The sequence below is a fragment of the Lissotriton vulgaris genome, chromosome 11 (assembly GCF_964263255.1).
Source record: "Lissotriton vulgaris chromosome 11, aLisVul1.2, whole genome shotgun sequence".
Taxonomy (NCBI): Eukaryota; Metazoa; Chordata; class Amphibia; order Caudata; family Salamandridae; genus Lissotriton; species Lissotriton vulgaris.
Window position 1 is genome coordinate 912,925,010 of NC_141699.1, and position 26,328 is coordinate 912,951,337.

The following is a 26,328-nucleotide window of genomic DNA, read 5'->3' on the forward strand; positions in this document are numbered from 1 at the left end:
TTTCACTTGTTGATATGCACTCTTTAAATCCTATTTTGAGAAATATTTACCCCTGTGAAGCATCAAATTATCTCATTAATATTGGGTAAAGGAAAATTGTCCATGATCACACACTCATTCGACCAGCTTAAGTCAACGCAAATGTGAAGTTATCCATCTTTTTTTCGTAATCACTACCGAAGCTAGCCACTCCATAGCTTCTACAGGTTCCATTGCCTTTTCATCTAATAACTGCTTTGATTATATAACTTACACTTGACTACATGCCGCTATAGGAATTTTCCTTGCCACATGCATAACTGGGACAGTGTTTTTCTTAAGTTTAATTTCATGCATATAAGCCTTCACCTCCTCTAGTTTCTTCTCAAATACTGTTGTTTTTGATGTAGGATGGAAGTCAAATCACAATCATCCACAATCAAAACCTGCTTCTTCGCTTTAGGGTCAACTATGATGTTTAAATCATATCGATGTGCCCACCCTAAAATAGGTAGTCCATCGTGAGAAATGTACACTTTTCTCTTTGTATGTCATCCTGCAAACTGAATGGATGCCATACTGTGAGAAGTTGGCCTGATATATGATGTTTCCAATTTCTGGAACCACCTTGTATCAGTCCAAAGAATCCCTTATGGTGTCTGGTTGTAAGTCAACCTTATAGACAAGCTATCCCAGTGGTAGCATGGACTAAGCAGCCTTAAAGGCTAAACTCAAGAGGTCGTGTTAAGCGAGCTGTTTTACCAATCACAGTCCTGTAATATCAAATGAAAGGACACCACACAAGTATATATTATACAAATATATTTATTTATTACTAGAATAATCCCCAGTACTCTTTATGAGTAAAGGGGCACAAGCGTTTCAACAAAAGCACAGTATAACATATGAAAGTTGCACAATTATGGATGAGGGCGGGTGGCCACTCAAACCATGTATTAAGAAAGTGGTATAAGAGATAGCAATCGAACAGTGGTTAGGCCTAGGGCCTAGGGAATCGCTGGGAGCAGTCGGGACTAGCAATGCTGAAGTCGGGAAAAGCCCGCGGGATTCGGGTGCAGCGCTTAAAGCAAACGCATGCACAAATGCAAAGTCAATGGTGCGTAAAAGTTATAAAGTTACTGTTTAAGGAGACTTCCGCTTAACCTAGAAGGATGAAACTTAAGACACATACACTAGAGGTGTGTACCAGTGTGGGAACACCGGCGTTGCTGAGTTACCTCACCCACAGGAAGCGGGTGCATAGGGTCGAAGTTGTGTCGGGTTTCGTCACGCAGTTTGTTGGTGCTTGAAGCTGAAGATGCAGCAGGCGTTATGAAGGAAAAGTGTCCGGTGTGATCCAAGGGTGGATCGGAGTTGTAGAGTACCTGAAAGCAGAGGGGACAGTCTGGGTCACTCAGCAGTGACCAGGGTGGAACCAGGACGGAACCAGGCAATGTCGGGCACAATCAGGTGGTTGTCGAGGAGCTTCTCTCCGCTGCCACGTGGACTCTAGGGCATCTGCGACATCCAGGAGTGGATCACGAGCGGTCCCACAAAGTCTCTCGCCGTCGGAGCAGTCGGCTTCAGGATTGGAGCAAACAACACTTGGCAAGAGCAATCCACGCAGGACAGGAAGATTGCTTCTCACTCGGACCAGGAGGGTCAGAGTGGGTGCTCCTTTTCAGAGGAGCGGGAGCAAGTCTGGAGCAACCAGAATCACAAGTTAGAATTCGTAGTTCATCGGCACAGGGGCCACAAGCCAACAGGCAAGTGACCAGGCCAACGCGTTGAGCCAAAAGAAGCAGAAGGGCCCCACGCAGCACTCGGTGAGTGTAGAGGGTTGAGCTTCAGTTTGAAAGTGGCTCAGGGCTGGGGCTTCTCAAAACCCGATGTACAGCTGAGAGGGTCACTCGTGGGCTGCACGGTCAGCGTCTCGTGGTCTTTCCAAGATGGTGGGCCCCACGCTTCCAGTCGCCTCCATGGGTCTCAGCTCTGCAGGGACTGTGGATCGGGCTGTTAGAAGGCAGGCTCGCTTGGTCTTGTCGGACTCTGTTGCTCGAGTTCCAGCGGGAACTGCAACAAAGCAAATGTCGAGGTGCTGGATGGTGCCTGTATGAACAGGGTGGTCACTCCTTGACCACAAGGGAGATTCTTAAGTCTTCTACGTCGAGTATGATGTCAAAGGGTCCAGAGTTTCGATTCTTATGTTTCATCAGGATAATCTGAGTGCTTTGGCACTGCTCCCATTCATATACCAATCTAGGGGGCTGGATTACCTGCTAGGTCCCCTCCTATGGGTGGGACCCAGGAAGGGGGTGGTTACACCCCTTTCCCTTTGTCCAGAGTCGCGCTGGGACTGGGGCTGGTGTGCCTTCAGAACCGGTTTGACCGGATTATGCAAGGGGAAACCTTGTGCTCCGCAGGCAGTGTCTGTTTTCTTTCAAACCTCCCTGCTACAATCCACTATCTCTTGTCTGGGGTGGTGTGACACCTCCCTGTGACAGGAAAACCTTTGTCCAGGCCTCCACAGCTGAGTTTCGGTCAGCAGCAGGAGGTCAAACTCGTGTCTGTGGCAGAAGCATCCATTTTGTGGATCTGAGGTTCTTTTAAAAATCAACCGCGTTTCAGTAAAGTAACATGTCGTCTCCCTCTAGAGGGGTGGAATGCTATCCCCGTCGACAGGACTGTCGAGGGGATAGTATTCCAAATCGTATGACACCTTACACGACATGTTTTGATAAAGCCAAACCAAAGTTAACATATAACCACGAGGATTATAATGCACTTAATAGTATATGGTTTGGCATTATCCCGGAACAGCTTAGGGAATTGATCCCGACAGCTGCAGACAGGCTCAGCTCATGCTAGAGCACCATCTCACATAAAACCACGCACTCTGCCTCCAGGATTGTTAAGGCCTGCCATAGGAGTGACTTATAGGTATATATGTGTCCAGTTAGGTTTAGATATAGGCATACTATATCTAAGCAAGGGGTGATTACACCACCTTGCCCCAGCTGAGTGAACAGCCAGTTGTGTCAATTTTAGATAGCCAGCCAGCCAGGGGTGGCAAAAGATATACTGCAGCCCCTGGTAGGCCTTGGATGCACCTATGCCCTGGGCACCCATAGTGCTCTGTACAGGGGCTGACAAGGTGACCCAAGCCAATCTAGTTATGCACCTAGGGTACATGGAATCCATTTTACAGAGAGAGCAGATAGCCAGGGGCCCTGATTAGCTGAGAACTAGGCCAACTAAGTCGAAAACCAGCTAAACACAAGGCAATACATCTGGGGTAACCATAGTCAGGTAGCCGCCTTCCTACACAACCCCCCCCCCCCCCCTTCCCCAAACAAAAGGAGATAAGGCTATCCTTGACCTTGACCAGGTAAGCCTATATTGCCTGAGTGGCCTTATAAGGAAGTACCTGCACTAGCATGGGTACCCCATGTCTCATGGTCCACTAAGCAGTCCCTCACCCTTGGGGTATTAGAGGGTCTCCACCATTGGGAATCACTACCTTGGGTGTGTTTATGCAAGGAAAAAGGCTGGTTTTGATATGGAGTATTGAAGTGAGGCTCCACTAATTTAGGGCTCAGCTTCCTCCAATTATCTTCCACCATGTGTGCCCTTCTTTCTTCAACTGAGTTGCACTGTGCTCTCAGGGTCAACCTCTGGCTACCTAAAGCTGGAGGCTGGGTCCCTTGTTTTGGCTTACTGGAGGGACAGTTCAGGTTTGGGCCCTTTGGGTCCCAGGTTTGGCTGTGCCCAACAGAATCCATCTGTGGGAGGTCCCTAACTACTTTTAAGGGGGCTCCCTCAGGAGTTTATTAAAGTTTTCACCTTACTAGGGCTACTAGGTTCGGTGCCCCTAATCTGTTGATGGAGGTGCTTTATTTGACAAGGGGCCCTCTGGGTCTCACTGTCCTTCTTGTCCTCTGCAGCCCTGGGCTGACTAAGGCAAGGTAGAGAGGGGCAGGTTACCTTCTCCAGACTGGGTCCCACCTGAGAAGGGTCCACTGCCATCAGAGGCTCTGTCAGGCCAGGCCTACCAACCTCTGGGGCAGTTCCTTCATCAGGGGTAAGATCAGTTCCCTGAGGAGGCTGATCCTGTCCTAATGTCTGGTGAAGGGGAGATTTCTCTTCCTCCTCCATGCTCTCAGTTTGGGTGGAGTGATCCATCATTTCAGGCTTCACAACGCATATATCAGTTTGGGTTTGGGCTGTGGCCATCAGTCACAGCCCCACCAACCTTTTCAGGAGGAGACTCAGTTTGGGTATGGGCTGTTACCATAACAGCTCTGCTATTCTGTTCAGGAAGGGAGTTAGCTAAAGATGGGGTTGAGTCTTGCACAGCCCTACCAACCTTTTCAGGAAGAACATCTTGAATTGGGGCTCTAGCCATTACGGCCCCACTAACCTTTCCATTGGTGTTTACCATTCTAGAATGGATTTTCTGTTCAACCTCAGCCCAGGCTGAGATTTCCAAATCATTACCTAGTAGGCAGTCTACAGGCAAGTTTGCTGACACTGCCACTCTCTTTGGGCCAGTGACACCTCCCCAGCTGAGACTTACTACTGCCATGGGATGATTGGTTTGTATTCCATCAATGTTTGTCACCTGGTATTTGGCCTCCCCCAACCTCAGAATCAGTTCGGGGCAACGACGGAGAGAGCGTGGCCTCCCTTACTCTGAGCTTGGTCCAGGTGAGGTGAGGTGTCTTCCCCTGTCAAGAAGGGTGATTGATACACCAGCTGACATGGAGGACTAAAAGAATATATATCCTATATAGTGTCACTGTTTTCGTTTTGTGTTATTTAGAGCACACTTTTCACTAGCAGTAGCAAAAATAATTAAGAACAGAGGCCCTGATGAAAGCCTAGGGAGTGAATCCCCGTTTAGGCAGAAACCTGTTGGCCCCTAAACAGTCATTTGTTTATACTGTTATCTTGCACTGTTCTGGTTTTTAATAGAAAGAGGCTTACAGGTATTAAAGTTTTCTTAGTGTAATTCCTCTATTCTTTTTAACATCACTTTCCTACACCCCACATTTTGCACTGCACCTTTTTCCATTTAGTGATCCCACGCATGGTCGACATGTGATTGTGGGTCTGACCCCAGTCCTACCAGACGGCACTGGAATTAGTCTCATATGATCTAGAGACGTTCCAGCCCTATACTGTGGATGGCCAGATGATAAAATTAGATCACAAACAAGAATTTTGATGGTAATTCATCTCTGGATCTTGGGTCTCATCTACCGTTGCTAGTGGTCATTTGCGTTGGTCTGTAAACATTTAAAAGGGACTGCTTTACTATCTATTCTAGTACTTTATAGACAGAACTGATGAACACAGTCCTCAGAGAGCACTAATTCAAAAATTGTTGTGACTCTAGACCCCCGGGTTTTTTGTATTTTATTAATGTGCAAGGGGACGTCAACCCGGGCAGGTCTTTAAACTCCCTTAGACCCTCCAACCCCTGTCTTATTTTTCACCTGGTATGTGGCACCAGGTAAAAGTTGCTTAGAAGGGACTATACAGTCAGCCACCATGGTGATGCTAGCCCCTGTGTCTCTAAAGGCCTCAACTTTCAAACCATTGATGAGGGGTTCCTGTCTATATTTGCTCAAGGTATTTGGGCAATCAGAAAAATTGGCAAACCCCATGCCAGTCTCATAGACAAGATCATTTGGTGATGGGGGCCTGGATAGGCCAGGGTCCGCCTGTGCTCCAAAAGTAAACCCACCCAGATTCCTGGGTGTGCTTCCACTTCCTGGGAGATTACTGCTGACAGTAACAGGAGGTGTTGGAGCTGTTTTTGGAGGTAAATTTTCTTTATTGCCATTCTTTGGACAACAGCTGTCTGATTTCCAATGGCCAGTCTGTTTACAGACATGGCAGTATGGCTTTTTCTGAACAGATGAAGGGTCTTGGGACCCACCCCCAACCTTGGAGTTTTGGGGCCCTGGGGAAGTCTTTTCTTTATTTTTATCCCCACCCTTATCTTCAGGCTTGGTAGACTCCTTCTTCTGGTCATTGCCCTGATTCTTAGGCCTAATCCTGTTCTGACCCATTTATCTGCCCTCTTTCCAAATTCTTGGGGAGAGGTCAAATCTGAGTCCACCAGGTGCTGGTGTAAGAGCTGGTTCTGACAATTACTTAGTATCTGCTCCCTCATAATCAAATTATACAACCCTGTGAAGTCATGTACTTTGCTGCCGTGTAGCCAACCCTCCAGAGCCTTAGTAGCACAATCTACAAAATCAGTCCAGTCCTGTGTCTGTGTCTTCTGGGTATCTCTGAACCTTAACCTGTATTGTTCAGTGGTTAAGCCAAACCCATCTATTAGAGCACTCTTCAGGACTTTGTAGTTTTTAGCATCCTCATGTCTGACAGTGAGGAGCTTATCTCTCCCTGTCTCAGAAAAGGAGTACCATAAGATTGCTGCCCACTGTTCCTCAGGAACCTGCTGTACCATGCAGGCTCTCTCAAGAGCAGTTATCCACTTGTTGATGTCATCCCCTTCCTTGTAGGGGGCCACAATCTTTGTCAGGTTTCTATTATCATAGGCCCTGTCTTTTTCTCTAGGAATATTGCTACCACCAGTGGCATCTAAGCCACACAATTTTTGTTCTCTAGCTAAAGCAAGTTTAGCTTGAGCCAGGGCTACCTCTTCCCTCTCTATCTGGAGTTGGACAGCCCTCATTCTGGCCCTATGCTCTTTTCTCTGGGGGGGAAGTAATTCCCCTTTGAGATTCCCTTGAGGCACTAGAAATATGAGAGTCCCTTGAAGGTGATCTCACTCTCCTATTACCTGAGGGAACTAGGCTATAGGGTCTGGGGAGGTGCTGGCCCTCTCCATCCCTATGTAGGTCCAAGTTGGCTCGGCTAAGCCTCCCCACTGGCACCTGGTTATCCCCTTGATCATGATCTGACACATTACCATCTGATTCTTGGTCCACCTCACTCTCTGGGGTGTTCTTATTCTCTGGGGGATCTACTCCATCTCCTGCATCTAAGGGAACTGCACTCGCCTTAGCTAAGTCATCCTTGTCCAGGATGGCTATCAGGGAAGGAATGGTGGGGTTGTGACCCCTTTTTAGCCCTCTTGCAATGCATAAGGCACTCAAGTCTTTGTTGCTAAGTTTGTCATAGCTGGAAGTTGCCTTGGTAACGCCAACTGTCACAGGGGCAGAGCCTGAAGCTCCTCCTGTGCCAGACATGACTGCTAGTGAGGTGCAAGTGGTGCACTTACCTACACTAAGTGTTTTCCTACTGTACCTTGCTAGTGAGTTGTAGGCAGGGTGTGCTAACCCCTTTGATTTACAACTCCTATGTTCAGTAGAACTTAAATATGCTAAGCTTTTGTTTATATGTACCTAAGGTACTTGATGTGATCTTTCAATATGATAAAAAGATTACAATGGTCAAACAACAGCAAGCTCAAATCCGCACCGCTGCACACCAATGTGAGAAGTTGGCCTGATATATGATGTTTCCAATTCTCGAACCACCTTGTATCAGTCCAAACTATCCCTTATGGTGTCTGGTTGTAAGTCAACCTTATAGACAAGCTATCCTAGTGGTAGCATGGACTATGCAGCCTTAAAGGCTAAACTCAAGAGGTAGTGTTAAGCGAGCTGTTTTACCAATCACAATCCTGTAATATCAAATGAAAGGACACCACACAAGTATATATTATAAAAATATATGTATTTATTACTAGAATAATCCCCAGTACTCTTTATGAGTAAAGGGGCACAAGCGTTTAAACAAAAGCACAGTATAACATATGAAAGTTGCACAATTATGGATGAGGGCGGGTGGCCACTCAAACCATACATTAAGAAAGTGGTATAAGAGATACCAATCGAACAGTGGTTAGGCCTAGGGCCTAGGGAATCGCTGGGAGCAGTCGCGACTAGCAATGCTGAAGTCGGGAAAAGCCCGCGGGATTCGGGTGCAGCGCTTAAAGCACATGCATGCACCAATGCAAAGTTAATGGTGCGTAAAAGTTATAAAGTTACTGTTTAAGGAGACTTCCGCTTAACCTAGAAGGATGAAACCTAAGACACATACACTAGAGCTGTGTACCAGTGTGGGAACACCGGCGTTGCTGAGTTACCTCACCCACAGGAAGCGGGTGCATAGGGTTTCGTCACGCAGGTTGTTGGTGCTTGAAGCTGAAGATGCTGCAGGCGTTGTGAAGGAGAAGTGTCCGGTGTGATCCAAGGGTGGATCGGAGTTGTAGAGTACCTGAAAGCAGAGGGGACAGAGTCTGGGTCACTCAGCAGTGACCAGGGTGGAACCAGGACGGAACCAGGCAATGTCGGGCGCAATCAGGTGGTTGTTAAGGAGCTTCTCTCTGCTGCCACGTGGACTCTAGGGCATCTGCGACGTCCAGGAGTGGACCACGAGCGGTCCCACAAAGGCTCTCGCCGTCGGCGCAGTCAGCTTCAGGATTGGAGCAAACAACACTTGGAAAGAGCAATCCACGTAGCACTGGAAGGTTGCTTCTCACTCGGACCAGGAGGGTCAGAGTGGGTGCTCCTTTTCAGAGGAGCGAGTGCAAGTCTGGAGCAACCAGAATCACAAGTTAGATTTCGTAGTTCGTCAGCACAGGGGCCACAATCCAACAGGCAAGTGACCGGGCCAACGCGTTGAGCCAAAAGAAGCAGAAGGGCCACACGCAGCACTTGGTGAGTGTAGAGGGGTGAGCTTCGGTGCAAAAGTGGCTCAGGGCTGGGCCTTCTTAAAACCTGATGTACAGCTTCGAGGGTCACTTGTGGGCTGCACGGTCAGTGTCTCGTGGTCTTTCCAAGATGGCGGGCCCGTCGCTTCCGGTCGCCTCCATGGGTCTCAGCTCTGCAGGAACTGCGGATCGGGCTGTTAGAAGGCAGGCTCGCTTGGTCTTGTTGGACTCTGTTGCTCGAGTTCCGGCGGGAACTGCAACAAAGCAAATGTCGAGGTGCTGGATGGTGCCTGTATGCACAGGGTGGTCACTCCTTGACCACAAGGGAGATTCTTCAGTCTTCTACGTCGAGTAGGATGTCGAAGGGTCCAGAGTTTCATTTCTTATGTTTCATCAGGATAATCTGAGTGCTTTGGCACTGCTCCCATTCTTATACCAATCTAGGGGGCTGGATTAACTGCTAGGTCCCCTCCTATGGGTGGGACCCAGGAAGGGGGTGGTTACACCCCTTTCCCTTTGTCCAGGGTCGCGCTGGGACTGGGGCTGGTGTGCCCCAGAACCGGTTTGACCGGATTATGCAAGGGGAAGCCTTGTGCTCCGCAGGCAGTGTCTGGTTTCTTTCAAACCTCCCTGCTACAATCCGCTATCTTCTGTCTGGGGTGGTGTGACACCTCCCTGTGACAGGAAAGCCTTTGTCCAGGCTTCCTCGGCTGAGTTTCGGTCATCAGCAGGAGGTCAAACTCGTGTCTGTGGCAGAAGCATCCATTTTGTGGATCTGAGGCTCTTTTAAAAATCAACCGCGTTTCAGTAAAGTAACATGTCGTCTCCCTCTAGAGGGGTGGAATGCTATCCCCGTTGGCAGGACTGTCGAGGGGATAGTATTCCAAATCGTATGACACCTTACACAATATGTTTTGAGAAAGCCAAACCAAAGTTAACATATAACCGCGAGGATTATAATGCACTTAATAGTATATGGTTAGGCATTATCCCGGAACAGCTTAGGGAATTGGTCCCGACAGCTGCAGACAGGCTCAGCTCATGCTAGATCACCATCTCACATAAACCCACGCACTCTGCCTCCAGGATTGTTAAGGCCTGCCATAGGAGTGACTTATAGGTATATATGTGTCCAGTTAGGTTGAGATATAGGCATACTATATCTAAGCAAGGGGTGATTACACCACCTTGCCCCAGCTGAGTGATCAGCCAGTTGTGTCAATTTTAGATAGCCAGCCAGGGGTGGCAAAATATATACTGCAGCCCCTGGTAGGCCTTGGATGCACCTATGCCCTGGGCACCTATAGTGCTCTGTACAGGGGCTGATAAGGTGACCCAAGCCAATCTAGTTATGCACCTAGGGTACATGGAATCCATTTTACAAAGAGAGCAGATAGCCTGGGCCCTGTTTAGCCGGGAACCAGGCCAACTAAGTCGAAAACCAGCCAAACACAAGGCAAAAAATCTGGGGTAACCATAGTCAGGTAGCCACCTTCCTACACAACCCCCCAAACGAAAGGAGATAAGGCTATCCTTGACCTTGACCAGGTAAGCCTATATTGCCTGAGTGGCCATATAAGGAAGTACTTGCACTAGCATTGGTACCCCCTGTCTCCTGGTCCACTAAGCAGTCCCTCACCCTTGGGGTATTAGAGGGTCTCCACCATAGGGAATCACTACCTTGGGTGTGTTTATGCAAGGAAAAAGGCTGGTTTTGATATGGAGTATTGAAGTGAGGCTCCACTAATTTAGGGCTCAGCTTCCTCCAATTATCTTCCACCATGTGTGCCTTTCTTTCTTCAACTGAGTTGCACTGTGCTCTCAGGGTCAAACTCTGGCTACCTAAAGCTGGAGGCTGGGTCCCTTGTTTTGGCTTACAGGAGGGACAGTTCAGGTTTGGGCCTTTGGGTCCCAGGTTTGGCTGTGCCCAACAGAATCCATCTGTGGGAGGTCCCTAACTACTTTTAAGGGGGCTCCCTCGGGAGTTTATTAAAGTTTTCACCTTACTAGGGCTACTAGTTTCGGGGCCCCTAATCTGTTGATGGAGGTGCTTAATTTAACAGGGGGCCCTCTGGGTCTCACTGTCCTTCTTGTCCTCTGCAGCCCTGGGCTGACTAAGGCAAGGTAGAGAGGGGCAGGTTACCTTCTCCAGACTGGGTCCCACCTGAGAAGGGTCCACTGTCATCAGAGGCTCTGTCAGGCCAGGCCTAACAACCTCTGGGTCAGTTCCTTCATCAGGGGTAAGATCAGTGCCCTGAGGAGGCTGATCCTGTCCTAATGTCTGGTGAGGGGGAGATTTCTCTTCCTCCTCCATGCTCTCAGTTTGGGTGGAGTGATCCATCATTTCAGGCTTCACAACGCATATATCAGTTTGAGTTTGAGCTGTGGCCATCAGTCACAGCCCCACCAACCTTTTCAGTAGGAGACTCAGTTTGGGTATGGGCTGTTACCATAACAGCTCTGCGATTCTGTTCAGGAAGGGAGTTAGCTAAAGATGGGGCTGAGTCTTGCACAGCCCTACCAACCTTTTCAGGAAGGACATCTTGAATTGGGGCTGTAGCCATTACAGCCCCACTAACCTTTCCATTGGTGTTTACCATTCTAGAATGGATTTTCTGTTCAAACTCAGCCCAGGCTGAGATTTCCAAATTATTACCTAGTAGGCAGTCTACAGGCAAGTTTGCTGACACTGCCACTCTCTTTGGGCCAGTGACACCTCCCCAGCTGAGAATTACTACTGCCATGGGATGATTGGTTTGTATTCCATCAATGTTTGTCACCTGGTATGTGGCACCAGGTAAAAGTTGCTTTGAGGGGACTATACAGTCAGCCACCATGGTGATGCTAGCCCCTGTGTCTCTAAAGGCCTCAACTTTCAAACCATTGATGAGGGGTTCCTGTCTATATTTGCTCAAGGTATTTGGGCAATCAGAGAAATTGGCAAACCCCATGCCAGTCTCATAGACAAGATCATTTGGTGATGGGGACCTGGATAGGCCAGGGTCCGCCTGTGCTCCAAAAGTAAACCCACCCAGATTCCTGGGTGTGCTCCCACTTCCTGGGGGATTACTGCTGACAGTAACAGGAGGTGTTGGAGCTGTTTTTGGAGTTATATTTTCTTTAATGCCATTCTTTGGACAACAGCTGTCTGATTTCCAATGGCCAGTCTGTTTACAGACATGGCAGTATGGCTTTTTCTGAACTTATGAAGTGTCTTGGGACCCACCCCCATCCTTGGAGTTTTGGGGCCCTGGGGAAGTCTTTTCTTTATTTTTATCCCCACCCTTATCTTGAGGCTTGGTAGACTCCTTCTTCTGGTCATTGCCCTGATTCTTAGTCCTAATCCTGGTTCTGACCCATTTATCTGCCCTCTTTCCAAATTCTTGGGGAGAGGTCAAATCTGAGTCCACCAGGTGCTGGTGTAAGAGCTGGTTATGACAATTACTTAGGATCTGCTCCCTCATAATCAAATTATACAACCCTGTGAATTCATGTACTTTGCTGCCATGTAGCCAACCCTCCGGAGCCTTAGTAGCACAATCTACAAAATCAGTCCAGTCCTGTGTCTGTGTCTTCTGGGTATCTCTGAACCTTAACCTGTATTGTTCAGTGGTTAAGCCAAACCCATCTATTAGAGCACTCTTCTGGACTTTGTAGTTTTTAGCATCCACATGTCTGACAGTGAGGAGCTTATCTCTCCCTTTCTCAGAAAAGGAGTACCATAAGATTGCTGCCCACTGTCCTCAGGAACCTGCTGTACCATGCAGGCTCTCTCAAGAGCAGTTATCCATTTGCGGATGTCATCCCCTTCCTTGTAGGGGGGCACAATCTTTGTCAGGTTTCTATTATCATAGGCCCTGTCTTTTTCTCTAGGAATATTGCTGCCACCAGTGGCATCTAAGCCACACAATGTTTGTTCTCTTGCCAAAGCAAGTTTAGCTTGAGCCAGGGCTACCTCTTCCCTCTCTATCTGGAGTTGAACAGCCCTCATTCTGGCCCTATGCTCTATTCTCTGGGGGGGGGGGGGGAAGTCATTCCCCTTTGAGATTCCCTTGAGGCACTGGAAATATGAGAGTCCCTTGAAGGTGATCTCACTCTCCTATTACCTGAGGGAACTAGGCTATAGGGTCTGGGGAGGTGCTGGCCCTCTCCATCCCTATGTAGGTCCAAGTTGGCTCGGCTAAGCCTCCCCACTGGCACCTGGTTATCCCCTTGATCATGATCTGACACATTACCATCTGATTCTTGGTCCACCTCACTCTCTGGGGTGTTCTCATTCTCTGGGGGATCTACTCCATCTCCTGCATCTAAGGGAACTGCACTCGCCTTAGCTAAGTCATCCTTGTCCAGGATGGCTATCAGAGAAGGAATGGTGGGGTTGTGACCCCTTTTTAGCCCTCTTGCAATGCATAAGGCACTCAAGCCTTTGTGGCTAAGTTTGTCATAGCTGGAAGTTGCCTTGGTAAGGTCAACTGTCACAGGGGCAGAACCTGAAGCTCCTCCTGTGCCAGACATGACTGCTAATGAGGTGCAAGTGGTGCACTTACCTACACTAAGTGTTTTCCTACTGTATCTTGCTAGTGAGTTGTAGGCAGGGTGTGCTAACCCCTTTGATCTACAACTACTAAGTTCAGTAGAACTTAAATATGCTAAGCTTTTGTTTATATGTACCTAAGGTACTTGATGTGATCTTTCAATTTGATAAAAAGATTGCAATGGTAAAACAACAGCAAGCTCAAATCCGCACCGCTGCACTCCAATGTGAGAAGTTGGCCTGATATATGATGTTTCCAATTCTGGAACCACCTTGTATCAGTCCAAACTATCCCTTATGGTGTCTGGTTGTAAGCCAACCTTATAGACAAGCTATCCTAGTGGTAGCATGGACTAAGCAGCCTTAAAGGCTAAACTCAAGAGGTCGTGTTAAGCAAGCTGTTTTACCAATCACAATCCTGTAATATCAAATGAAAGGACACCACACAAGTATATATTATAAAAATATATGTATTAATTACTAGAATAATCCCCAGTACTCTTTATGAGTAAAGGGGCACAAGCGTTTAAACAAAAGCACAGTATAACATATGAAAGTTGCACAATTATGGATGAGGGCGGGTGGCCACTCAAACCATATATTAAGAAAGTGGTATAAGAGATACCAATCGAACAGTGGTTAGGCCTAGGGCCTAGGGAATCGCTGGGAGCAGTCGCGACTAGCAATGCTGAAGTCGGGAAAAGCCCGCGGGATTCGGGTGCAGCGCTTAAAGCACACGCATGCACCAATGCAAAGTCAATGGTGCGTAAAAGTTATAAAGTTACTGTTTAAGGAGACTTCCTCTTAACCTAGAAGGATGAAACTTAAGACACATGCAGTAGAGGTGTGTACCAGTGTGGGAACACCGGCGTTACTGAGTTACCTCACCCACAGGAAGCGGGTGCATAGGGTCGAAGTTGTGTCGGGTTTCGTCACGCAGGTTGTTGGTGCTTGAAGCTGAAGATGCTGCAGGCGTTGTGAAGGAGAAGTGTCCGGCGTGATCCAAGGGTGGATCAGAGTTGTAGAGTACCTGAAAGCAAAGGTGACAGAGTCTGGGTCACTCAGCAGTGACCAGGGTGGAACCAGTACTGAACCAGGCAATGTCGGGCGCAATCAGGTGGTTGTTGAGGAGCTTCTCTCCGCTGCCATGTGGACTCTAGGGCATCTGCGACGTCCAGGAGTGGATCACGAGTGGTCCCACAAAGACTCTCGCCGTCTGCGCTGTCGGCTTCAGGATTGGAGCAAACAACACTTGGCAAGAGCAATCCACGCAAGACTGGAAGATTGCTTCTCACTCGGACCAGGAGGGTCAGAGTGGGTGCCCCTTTTCAGAGAATTGAGTGCAAGTCTGGAGCAACCAGAATCACAAGTTAGATTTCGTAGTTTGTCGGCACAGGGGCCAAAAGCCAACGGGCAAGTGACCGGGCCAAAGCGTTGAGCCAAAAGAAGCAGAAGGGCCCCACGCAGCACTCGGTGAGTGTAGAGGGGTGAGCTTCGATGTAAAAGTGGCTCAGGGCTGAGGCTTTTCAAACCCCGATGTACAGCTTCGAGGGTCACTTGTGGGCTGCACGGTCAGCGTCTTGTGGTCTTTCCAAGATGGCGGGCCCCACGCTTCCGGTCGCCTCCACGGGTCCCAGCTCTGCAGGGACTGTGGATTGGGCTGTTAGAAGGCAGGCTCGCTTGGTCTTGTCAGACTCTGTCGCTCGAGGTCCAGCGGGAACTGCAACAAAGCAAACGTCAAGGTGCTGGATGGTGCCTCCATGCACAGGGTGGTCACTCCTTGACCACAAGGGAGATTTTCAGTCTTCTACATCGATTCGGATGTTGAAGGGTCCAGAGTTTCGTTTCTTATGTTTCATCAGGATAATATGAGTGCTTTGGCACTGCTCCCATTCTTATACCAATCTAGGGGGCTGGATTACCTACTAGGTCCCCTCCTATGGGTGGGACCCAGGTAGGGGGTGGTTACACCCCTTTCCCTTTGTCCAGGGTCGCACTGGGACTGGGGCTGGTGTGCCCCAGAACCGGTTCGACCGGATTATGCAAGGGGAAGCCTTGTGCTCCCCAGGCAGTGTCTGGTTTCTTTCAAACCTCCCTGCTACAATCCACTATCTCCTGTCTGGGGTGGTGTGACACCTCCCTGTGACAGGAAAGCCTTTGTCCAGGCCTCCTCGGCTGAGTTTCGGTCAGCAGCAGGAGGTCAGACTTGTGTCTGTGGCAGAAGCATCCATTTTGTGGATCTGAGGCACTTTTAAAAATCAACCGTGTTTCAGTGAAGTAACATGTCGTCTCCCTCTAGAGGGGTGGAATGCTATCCCCGTCAACAGGACTGTCGAGGGGATATTATTCCAAATCGTATGACACCTTACAAGACATGTTTTGAATAAGCCAAACCAAAGTTAACATATAACCGCGAGGATTATAATGCATTTAATAGTATATGGTTTGGCATTATCCCGGAACAGTTTAGGGAATTGGTCCCGACAGCTGCAGGCAGGCTCAGCTCATGCTAGAGCACCATCTCACATAAAACCACACACTCTGCCTCCAGGATCGTTAAGGCCTGCCATAGGAACGACTTATGGGTATATATGTGTCCAGTTAGGTTTAGATATAGGCATACTATATCTAAGCAAGGGGTGATTACACCACCTTGCCCCAGCTGAGTGATCAGCCAGTTGTGTCAATTTTAGATAGCCAGCCAGGGGTGGCAAAAGATATGCTGCAGCCCCTGGTAGGCCTTGGATGCACCTATGCTCTGGGCACCTATAGTGCTCTGTACAGGGGCTGATAAGGTGACCCAAGCCAAACTAGTTATGCACCTAGGGTACATGGAATCCATTTTACAGAGTGAGCAGATAGCCTGGGGCCCTGATTAGCAGGGAACGAGGCTAACTAAGTTGAAAACCAGCTACACACAAGGCAAAAAATCTGGGGTAACCATAGTCAGGTAGCCACCTTCCTACACATACCAAACCCTAACATTCCAATATAGGTCCATTGATAGCCTTTCAAGACAACATCAGAAGCTACTAGTTCACCCGTTGCCATGTTGCCTCACATAATCAGTTTGGTATTTTGGTGTTTAAGCAACCAATAGCAACCATCAAAGATACCACCTTTACATTTACTTCAAATTTAGTGGACATAAGAAATGGTGGTGGAACAGTTATCACATTTCTAAGATTCATTTTTGAAATATAATGTTTTAAAGCTGCTTTATAAAAATAATATACTGCACCAGTACTAATGTATAGGTGCCTTGTTGAGTCAATTGCTGAATAGTGTGGATCTTAACTGCCACAATTAACACTTTTAAAACCTTTGAAAGTGGGCAAATCACTAAAAACTGCAAGAACCAAATTTGCATTGAATGATGGCATGCCCATCACTATAATTTATTTTCTTGAGAGTGTTTTGAAACGACGTGCTGCACTGCCAGCAAAACAAACATTGATGTGCACTTCACTGTTGAATGGTTGAAAGCAGTTTTGCCCTAATTAAAGTGTGCCAATCACTGATGAAAATAATTTTTATATCACAACTTCACCTTACTATGAACTTTAGGGTGTAATACAACTTCTGGCCTAAAGGTGTCAGTAAATCTATATTTATTGTTGAAAAACACTGCAAACCTTCCTTTTTAATTAGCATTGACATCCATTTGTGATACTTCCAAAAAAAGCCCAAGACTATTTCCTCAGGGGTTTGGCAAGCATGAACTGACACAGGCACCCTGCGACCCCCCGGTGCAGCACCCACATAGAAAAGATGGAGCATCCTCACAAGGGGCAAAATGTGTTTTGACAAACAGGCTATGAGAGAAAATTGCTCACACACTAAATACTGCGTTTGCGTATTTAGCAGGAGGCACTGACTGGCCAAAAGGGCCCCCACCACACTCTTCTGTCTGGTAAGGCAGTTGCAGGCAATGAGAGGAAATTAGGTTCACTGGCTGATTGCTGCGTTCGTGCATTTACAAGGAGGCACTGACATGCGCTAGGGCCCAACCGCGCTCTAGTGTCCTATGAGGCAGTTTTGCAGCTGCCAAAACAATATGTTCACCCAGGGCCCAAACCTCCTCACAGTACCTCCAATTTAATAAAAAATAAAGCGTATTGAAACCTGAGGCAGACATTAGCGGGGAAATAACACTGTTGCTCTATACAGCAAGTTACTTTCGATGCGCGTCGTGCTCCTAAAACACAAGCAGAAAGACTTGAATACCAGTATTCCTTTGTTTTTTTGCTCTCAGCATGGTCCTGTCCCTAGATTACACTTGCTTCACAAATGTTTGTAAGGCGCCTCCATAAGACGTGGGTTCTTCTTTGGGTTTCTTATGTTTGATGCACATCGTCTGGCTTGTTCAAATTGTTGCTAAAAGTGTAAATATAAAGTCATTGCCAAACCATTTGTATTCCATGAACTTTATTCTTAGCCACTCAACATTCTTCAGCTTTCATCTCACTCCTCACACATTTAGTCTCATCACATGTAATCAAGAGAATGGACCCAATTCACAGGACTAACTTAAGACAAAATCCTAAACTTACTACTTTTGGTATTTACATAGGCATTTAGTAGTAGCAAAGTTAGGATTTTGTCTTAAGTCTAACTTAAGTCTTTCCTAAGTTTGTGTTAAGTTTGTCTTAAGTCTGTCTTCAGTCTGTCTTAAGTTTGTCTTAAGTTTGTCTTAAGTTTGTCTTAAAATTGTCTTAAGTCTGTCTTAAGTTTGTCCTACGTTTGTCTTAAGACTGTCTTAAGTCTGTCTTAAGTCTGTCCTACTACTTTTGGTATTCACAGAAGGCATTTAGTATTAGTTAAGTTAGGATTTTGGCTTAAGTTTGACTTAGGACAGACTTAAGACAGATTTTAGACAGTCTTAAGACAAACTTAAGACACACTTAGGACAGACTTATGACATACTTCTCTGTGATCTGTGACTGGGGGTGAATGCTCTGCCATTGTGCAACATTCCGTCCAACAATTGTTGTTTTTGCATTTGTCATCCCGAGTAGGACGGTTATGCTCAGACGTGAGTCTTGTGCTCTCCAGGCCACTGAAATCAAGCTATCCAGACTGATGATGGCTGATAGCCAGAAACCGGTCCTAGGATGCTTGATTCTGGTCCAGGGAAGACATGGCTTAGCAGTTCGGGCTGGACTGTACCCATGAGGCACAGGGTCAAGACTGATTTGCATATGGCCATGTCTGAACTGGTGTGGTCTGATGAGCAAAATAACGATGGATTAAACCCTGATCTGTTACTGGGGGTGACTGTTCTGCCATTGTGCAACATTCCGTCCATCAATTGTTGTTTTTGCAGTTGTCACCACGATAAGGATGGGTATGCTTAGACGTGAGTCCCGTGCTCTCCAGGCCACTGGGATCAAGCTATCCTGGCTGATGACGGCTGATAGCCAGAAACCGGTCCTAGGATGCTTTATTCCGGTCCAGGGAAGACAGGGCTTGGCAGTTTGGCCTGGACTGTACCCATGAGGCACAGGGTCAAGACTGATTTGCATATGGCCATGTCTGAACTGGGGTGGTCTGGTGAGCAAAATAACGATTGATTAAACCCAGATCTGTGACTGGGGGTGAATGCTCTGCCATTGTGCAACATTCCGTCCATCAATTGTTGTTTTTGCATTCACCACAAGATTAGACTATGTAAATACACTTTACTTAGTTCAACTAGTGGTTCTTAGCTACAATTTGCAGATGGGTCAGAAGGATAATTCTTATCCTTCCTAGATGGCAGCCCATCTCCCCACACCTGAAGTCACTCCACTGGCTTCTTGTGGACAAACCAATCAAATTTAAGAACCTTATACTTAGTTCAAGAGCAGTACACAACAGACGCCCTTCTTATTTAAAAGATTGATTTTTGAAGATTGTGACCAACATATCACGTTGTTCTGCAAACCAGGGCCTGCTCACCGGCTCCAGGTTTCACAGAGCTAACTTGGGCTTGCGCACCTTCTCGTACATACCTGTGAAACTCTGAAACAAACTACCAACAGATTTAAGTAAGTACTTTAATGAAGAAAACTTTAGGAGAATCTGACAATATTCCTTTTTCGGTAGAGAATTGCTTATTACCATTACAAACGGCTGTGCCAAAGCCTTCTTTTGAAGCAGCTGGGCCCTCGATAAATAGCATTTATTCATGCAACATATAAGTCAACAGTATGCAAGAATCTGGCTCATGAGTGACACACATGGAGCAAATGGAACATCTGATGCCTGAATGTCCATTGATTGTAGACAAAAATAGATCTGATCTGCCTGCACTGAAAAATGTGACAGCTGTTGATCAACACATTGATAATACAATGTACAGTCTCACGTTGCATGACTGCCTAATGTACTTGTTCAGTTTAAAACGCAGTCATAAGCCTATGCTTTGTATAATTCTTGATTCATGGAAGATTAGTAATATTGTTCTATTTACAAAAAGGGCCAATGAAGTAAATTATAATTACAAAGATATTTCCTTAGTTGATTCCCCTAGTAAAGCAAAGATCTTATTAGTATCAATCAAGATAATGGCATGAAGAAAAAACAGCTTAATACAGAACAGACAGGTTTTGTGTAAGGCTGATCAATATATGACCATGTAATCTCTGTGGTTGAAAGCTGGATGATGAAGCAATATGCAAGTGTAAGGCAAAGTTTTCAGCACCCTGGTATTAAAGCCCATGCTGACAATAAATAACTCATCCAAAAACAGGAAAGAAAATTGAACAAAAACAGAATTCTTGAGTATCTCTTGATGCTGACATTCCTACATGCAACATTCAGATAGCATCAGCCTAAGCAACATTATTTACAATCAATGAAGCCACCAACAGAAGCAGAACAATGGTCAAGACAACCAAGCTCTGCCGGGCCCACCGATTCCTCACTCCACTGAAAAATGCAGTGCCATCAACCTCTTCTCTACTGAAAAAATCCAAAGATTCTGTGGCACATTGATGATAAGAAGTCTGCTTCACTTCTTACACTCATCCCTCATCTGTTCCGCAAAGTGATAGAGTCCACCCGTAGGTGTCAATTACAAAACTTCTCATGTTACCCAATTAATGATTTGTGGGGTGTAGAGGTAAAAATGATAGTTTGATCCTCCAACATAAAAATCACAAATTGTTGATAGTAGGGCTGAATCCAAGCTCACTTGCATATATTTGATTCTTCAGAGTTAGTTTCCGATTAGTCTTCAGGCAGGTAATCCAAACTCCTCGTGGTGCGTCAGTAGCCACTGATACCAATGGGTGGGCTCTATCCCTTTGAGAAAAAGGACCCTTGAGCTGAACACCGCTTTGCTGTCCCAGAAACTCTCACCAGTCCTGAGGAAGACACACTGTGATGTGTACTCATTAACATATACATCAAGGGTCAAAACATTGACAATATGCTGAATAGTCCATATCCTTGGTCAAACCATCCTAAAATATTTAAACTAATATTCCTAGAGGATGTATGTTGAACCTATGTGTTCAAGAAAAGTACGGACATTTCTATTTATTTTGTTTAAATGTTATATTGTATTGTATAAAACAAGCTGTTGCACGTTATGCTACATTTTTCTCTAAGTCATGTTTTATGTGTCTTCTATCTTTGTCAGCCTCATATGAATGCATTTGTATCTATCATTCAAAAAAAGTTTGAATTGAATACACAAAACTGAGTACTATTAGTGTGATGTGTTGTTTTACATTAATTGTTCATTCATATCAAAACAGGCGTGATAAATATTGGTCTAGCACAGACCTCACACGTCTTATATTTCATGTATTTATTACTGAATGACTTAGTTCAAAGATTGGTCTTGGAAACATATATATATTTATTATTTAAATCACAATCAGATTTTACAACGCAATTGGGTCGCCTGAAGAAACACATTGTAACACCTACTCATTGACAACAGCATCAAGATTCACTAACATACAGTTGCTACACACCTTCACTTGAAAGTCTTTTGTGATTCGGGCATCCACCATCTCAAACACTGCTGGCACATCATTCAGACATGGATGTCCAGTACTTACCTGAAGCTCAGCCCTTCAAAGATAGGATTTCCATTACATGCCAAGAACCACAAATTAGATACAGTTCAAACCTGGCTCAATGACAGGAACATTGATGGCTTGCAACAACAATTCTCAGGAAATGCATTGCCAAAAAAACAAAGACAGCCTGGTACCATCTTGCTCTTCTAAAGAAAGTCAAACCCTTTCCTTCAGAAAGCACCTTCATAACTTCTGTTCTCTCACATCTGATGGCTCTTCATTGCTTCCCAGGCTCCCCCCAGCATCCCTTAGGGGCATCGTATATGCTGCAGCACATCTTATCTAGGGCCTCAGAAAATATGATCACATCAACCCCATCCTAATGGAACTCCACTGGCTCTCTTTGCTGGCCTGCACCATCTTCAAAACCAGATGCATCATTTATAAAACCTTCATGACCAGAATTCCTGCTTCTATTGCAGACAACCTTGCCATCTCTGATGATTCTTGGCGCAACCACACCAGGACATCATCAGACTGTAGACTAAGAAGTATGAAACAGAAAAAACAAAACAAGTCTTTTCCACCAATACACAGAGAATCTGAAACAACATCTCTATATCCACTAGGACCACCCCAGTGCTGCCTCCAATTTAGGAAAGAGTCAAGGACTCACTCTTCTAGAGAACACTACATCACAATGTACTAACTGTCAACAATCTAGCTTCCTCTCCTATTACCCATGGAATTTTAACTTGCCTTTGACCATGTACTGCACTCCACTGCCTTTTGGCTAGGTTTGGACTATAGAAATTCCTTTTACAAACATACATACATACATATAAACTGGGGAAGGAAATATTTTGGTGATATTTGGGGGATCAGTAGGTAAAAACAGATGATACCGGGTGTTGTAGAGGGTCTTTTGAAATTCATAATCTCCTTACGCACTGGCACATGATTCCAGGTACAAAAATGTGAGTGATGAAGCATTATTTTTTTTTTTTATTTCACAAACAATATCTTGCAGCAGGGTTGCATTTTACCATATTTCAGGTTGATCTCCTAACTGAGTTGTTGAGAAGTCGAGGAAATCCTCTTAAGTGAGTAAAGAGAATATATGGGTTTAACTTTATAGGGATGATGCAGTTCTTTGTGTCAGATGTACCAACCTTTACTATGGTCACAAAATATTTGAATCAGAGTTTGCGATAGCAGAAACTGTATTCCTATGTATATTCCTATGTTAGGAATCAGTAACACTTTTTGATTTCTAAAATGGGATTGCGACTTCAATAGTTGGAAAAGGGCGTCTTTTGGGCTTCCCTTGTAAATTCCTAATTAGTACCCATTTTATCAATAGCTGGAAATATAATCATGGAAAAGTGACTGACTCCATATCCCATTGTTATTCGTAGTGCTTTCTAGAGTTTCTTCTCAAACCTCTATTCTGAAACTGCTGTCTCGGAAGACAATGTATTTCAACAGTACTGGGGACAAATTTGACGTAAACCTCTTAATGATGAGGATTGTGAGCCACTGGAAGGTCCTTGTTCTTGGGATGAAATCTCCCTTGCAATATATAGTGTACCACAAGGCAAAGCGGTGGGGCTGGATAATATTCCTTCTGCATTTTATCGGGTATTTTCCACCACATTAAAGGTCTATATAATAGACCTCTTTAATGAAATTTATCTTTGAGCTATCCCACTAAAGTTGTGGTCTACGGCTAGCATTGTTGTCTTTCCTAAAAAGAACAAACCTGTGCAGGAACTTGGCTCATATTGTCCTATCATTTGATTAATGGGGACACTAAAATTTACTTTAAAATTCTGGCTTTGTGCCTCACTACGGCGAGAGGTAACATTTTGAGCCCTAGACAGCACATGTTTAATCTTGGGAGAGACACGATGAACCATACTCGCTGGTTGACCTCCCTCTTAGATGGCTCTGCTATAGCCGGAGACCCTATTGAGTTAAATCTATAAGATGCCATAAAAGCGTTTGATTGAGTCTCCTGACAATACCTATAGGAGTTTATGCACAGAGTGGGTATTGGGCTCAGATGTATCAAGGCAATTGGTGCATTATATTAAGACCCAGTGGCTAGGGTTATCGTAATAGGTAGTCATTCTGGTCCAGTATTGATTCAAAGGGGGCAAGGCAGGGACATCCTTGCTCTCCTTTACATTTTGCCATTTATATTGATTCATATATACTGGGAATAGACACCAATCCTGTAATACCAATACCGCCAATTCACATCAATGGGTTGGATACAAAGATCTTGGCATATGCGGATGATGTGGCACTGGTCACATTGACTCCTCGGGTTATATTAAATGGTTGAAATGGAAGCTAATAGGTTTAGGAGATTTTCGGGATATTGGCTGAACAATGAGAAGATGCAAGTTGTGATAAATAGCAATATTTCATTGACTGATGCCCGAGTTGAAGATAGCACGGTATATGTAGGGGTCAATGTTTCCGCAGAGGTTGATAAGATTGTTATAATTATTATATATATATATATATATATATATATATATATATATATATATATATATATATATATATATATATATATATATATATATATATATATATATATATATATATATATATATATTACCTACTGGCAGTCGCCAGTAGGTAGTTATAGTTAGGATTTTTTTCAATGTTAAATCTCAAAATTCTATTTGGAATAACTTTGGCGCCGGTTGACGAATCTGCCTGAAAATTTCCTCAAAATGGCCTCGTCGAGCTCTGGTCCTTCCCTGAAAGTTTGGGGGGGATGCGTCAAGCGGGGGCCGAGATAAAAGGGGGTCCCAAAACGCGTTTTCCCCATGTTAATTTCCGTAGGGCGGTCGACCTCACTTTTAGCCCGAACGGCTGAATGGATTTACACCAAATTTGGCAAAATTGTAGGGACTGGTAGCCCGATGTGCCTTTGCTATGTCTGAAGATATGTGCTACAGTAGATTTTGAGTAATTTATGTTAAAAAAATATATATATCTTTAAGCGTGCCCCGGTACGCGCTCCGGGGAGCGCTCCGGGCGCGAAACGCGACTTGCGCGCAGAAAGCTGATTGGTTCTTGGGTGTCTGTAAACATTCGAAACAGTCCGGAGCGGCAGCCATCTTGTGTCTCGGTAGGATCGAGACACAAGAGGTGGCCAAAACAAAGGGGGAATTGACCATAAGGGGGCAGGGTAGACCCCCCTGACCCCCTAGGTTTGATTTGGGGCTTTAAAAGGGCCCCGCGGGGCAAAAAAATTATTATTTTTTTTTTTTTCGATTGTTGCGTGGGGAACGCCCAGTACGCGCACCGGGGAGCGCACCGGGAAGCGCACAACAGAGAAAAAAGAATGCCAGAGTTTAAAAATTGTTGGCAATATTTTATAAATGGGAGGTAGTTCTGAAAATAACTTTTTTTATTCTTTTTGTTGTTTTATATTTTTTTTATTATTTTTCTGAACATTTTTTTTTTTTTTTTGTGTTTTTGAACAATTTTATATATATTTTTATTTTTTTTGAGGGAACAAACAAAAACAGGGAATTGGAAATGGCTCAACAGGAGCAAAAAAAAATAAAAGAATTACTGATTTCTTTCCTTGCTGCATTTGTGGTTGTCTATAGCAGTATTTATTAAGGTGACGCTAAGTTCACCATAGCATAAGGTTTTGCCACACAAAATGCAAAGAAATTTGACCTTGCCAAATTTTGGTTGAATATTTGGCACCATTTGCCGTTCTTCTGGTCCAGAAAGTGAGGGTACTGAAGAGGAAGTGCTGGCCACAGGGGGTGGGTTGTGCCGAAGTTCCCGGACTTCAGCCTGGGCCAAATTATTGGGATGCCACCTCTCCATGTGGCGGATCATGGTATAGTTACCAAAAGAATATTTCTTGGTGGGATTGCCCCTGGAGAGTACTTTGTCACAGATGAGACAGGTGACTTTGAGGGCGTTCACCTTTTTTTGGTCATCTGGAAAAGAAAAAAATTGCCAAATGAAGTGCACTTTGACGTGCCTTTGTCTTGGTTCTTCTGGGAGGTAGACCCTTTGATGTTGATCCTCCTCCTCTTCTTCCTCCTCTTCTTCTTGTCCTCCAAGAAACTGTGGTGGTGGACCTTCTTTTCTGGGTGGTGGGGGTGGTGGTGGGGTTGCACCAGCTGCAGCAACATGTGATGCCATTCTTTCCTCCAAAATAGCTCTTGCTCTCTCAATGAAGAAAGTAAGAATGAGGAAAAAAGGAGGGTGCTTTCATTATTTGGAGAAAAAAAATGAAGAGAACCAATGAAAAGTGTTATTTTCAAGTCACATGACCCGATGCGCTTACTTTACGCGCTCCGGCGCGCTGACGTTACGCGCTCCGGGCCGTACCGCGGAGCGCTTCCGGGTGCGTTTACGCAGCACGTCATAAGATGCATCACGCGGCTACGCGATACGTCACACTTACGGGACGCGTCACGATGTTGTTTTCGATCGCGACATTGGCGCTAACGGGACGCTTCCCGGTTCGCGCACCGGGGTGCTTCAAAATAGTACGCTTTCCGGGGCGCTCACCGGGGCGCGCACTGGAAGCGCTCCAAGACAATTTTTTTTTTTTTTTTTTTAAAAATGAAAAATTGTAAGGACTGATAGCTATGTCTCAAGATATATGCTCCAGTTGTTTTTAAGAAAATTAACTTTTAAAACATATATATTGGCCTATATTTGGGCTTTATATATGTTAGAGCCCAAATGTAGCCCAAATGTAGCCCAATGTAGCCCAATGTAGCCCAAAGATGGCCACCAGAGACAAAAAAAACCAAATGTAGCCCAAATATCAGCCAGATGTAGCGCAACTATAGCCCAATGATAGTATGTACCAGAGTGTTCTAAAGAACAACTAGAGCGGTAACAGTCTTACTTATAAAGTGAGACTTTTAGTTAGGAATTAGCATTAAAAAAACCTTTGAAATTCACTGAAAAAACCATAGGTTTCACACCAGTTATAGTTAGGAATTAGCATTTAAAAAACCTATTAAATTCACTGCAAAAACCATAGGTTTCACACCAGTTATAGTTACCTGGAAATTTTACTGGCATAAAACCATTGAAATTCC

The 26,328-nt window shown here is 45.3% G+C and overlaps 1 protein-coding gene across 2 annotated transcripts in view; it reads left to right on the plus strand.

Annotated features, from left to right (window-relative positions):
- Positions 1 to 26,328, plus strand: part of ITM2C (integral membrane protein 2C) — a 281,272-nt gene that overhangs the window by 250,014 nt on the left and 4,930 nt on the right. The gene's annotated exons all lie outside the window — the stretch shown is intronic.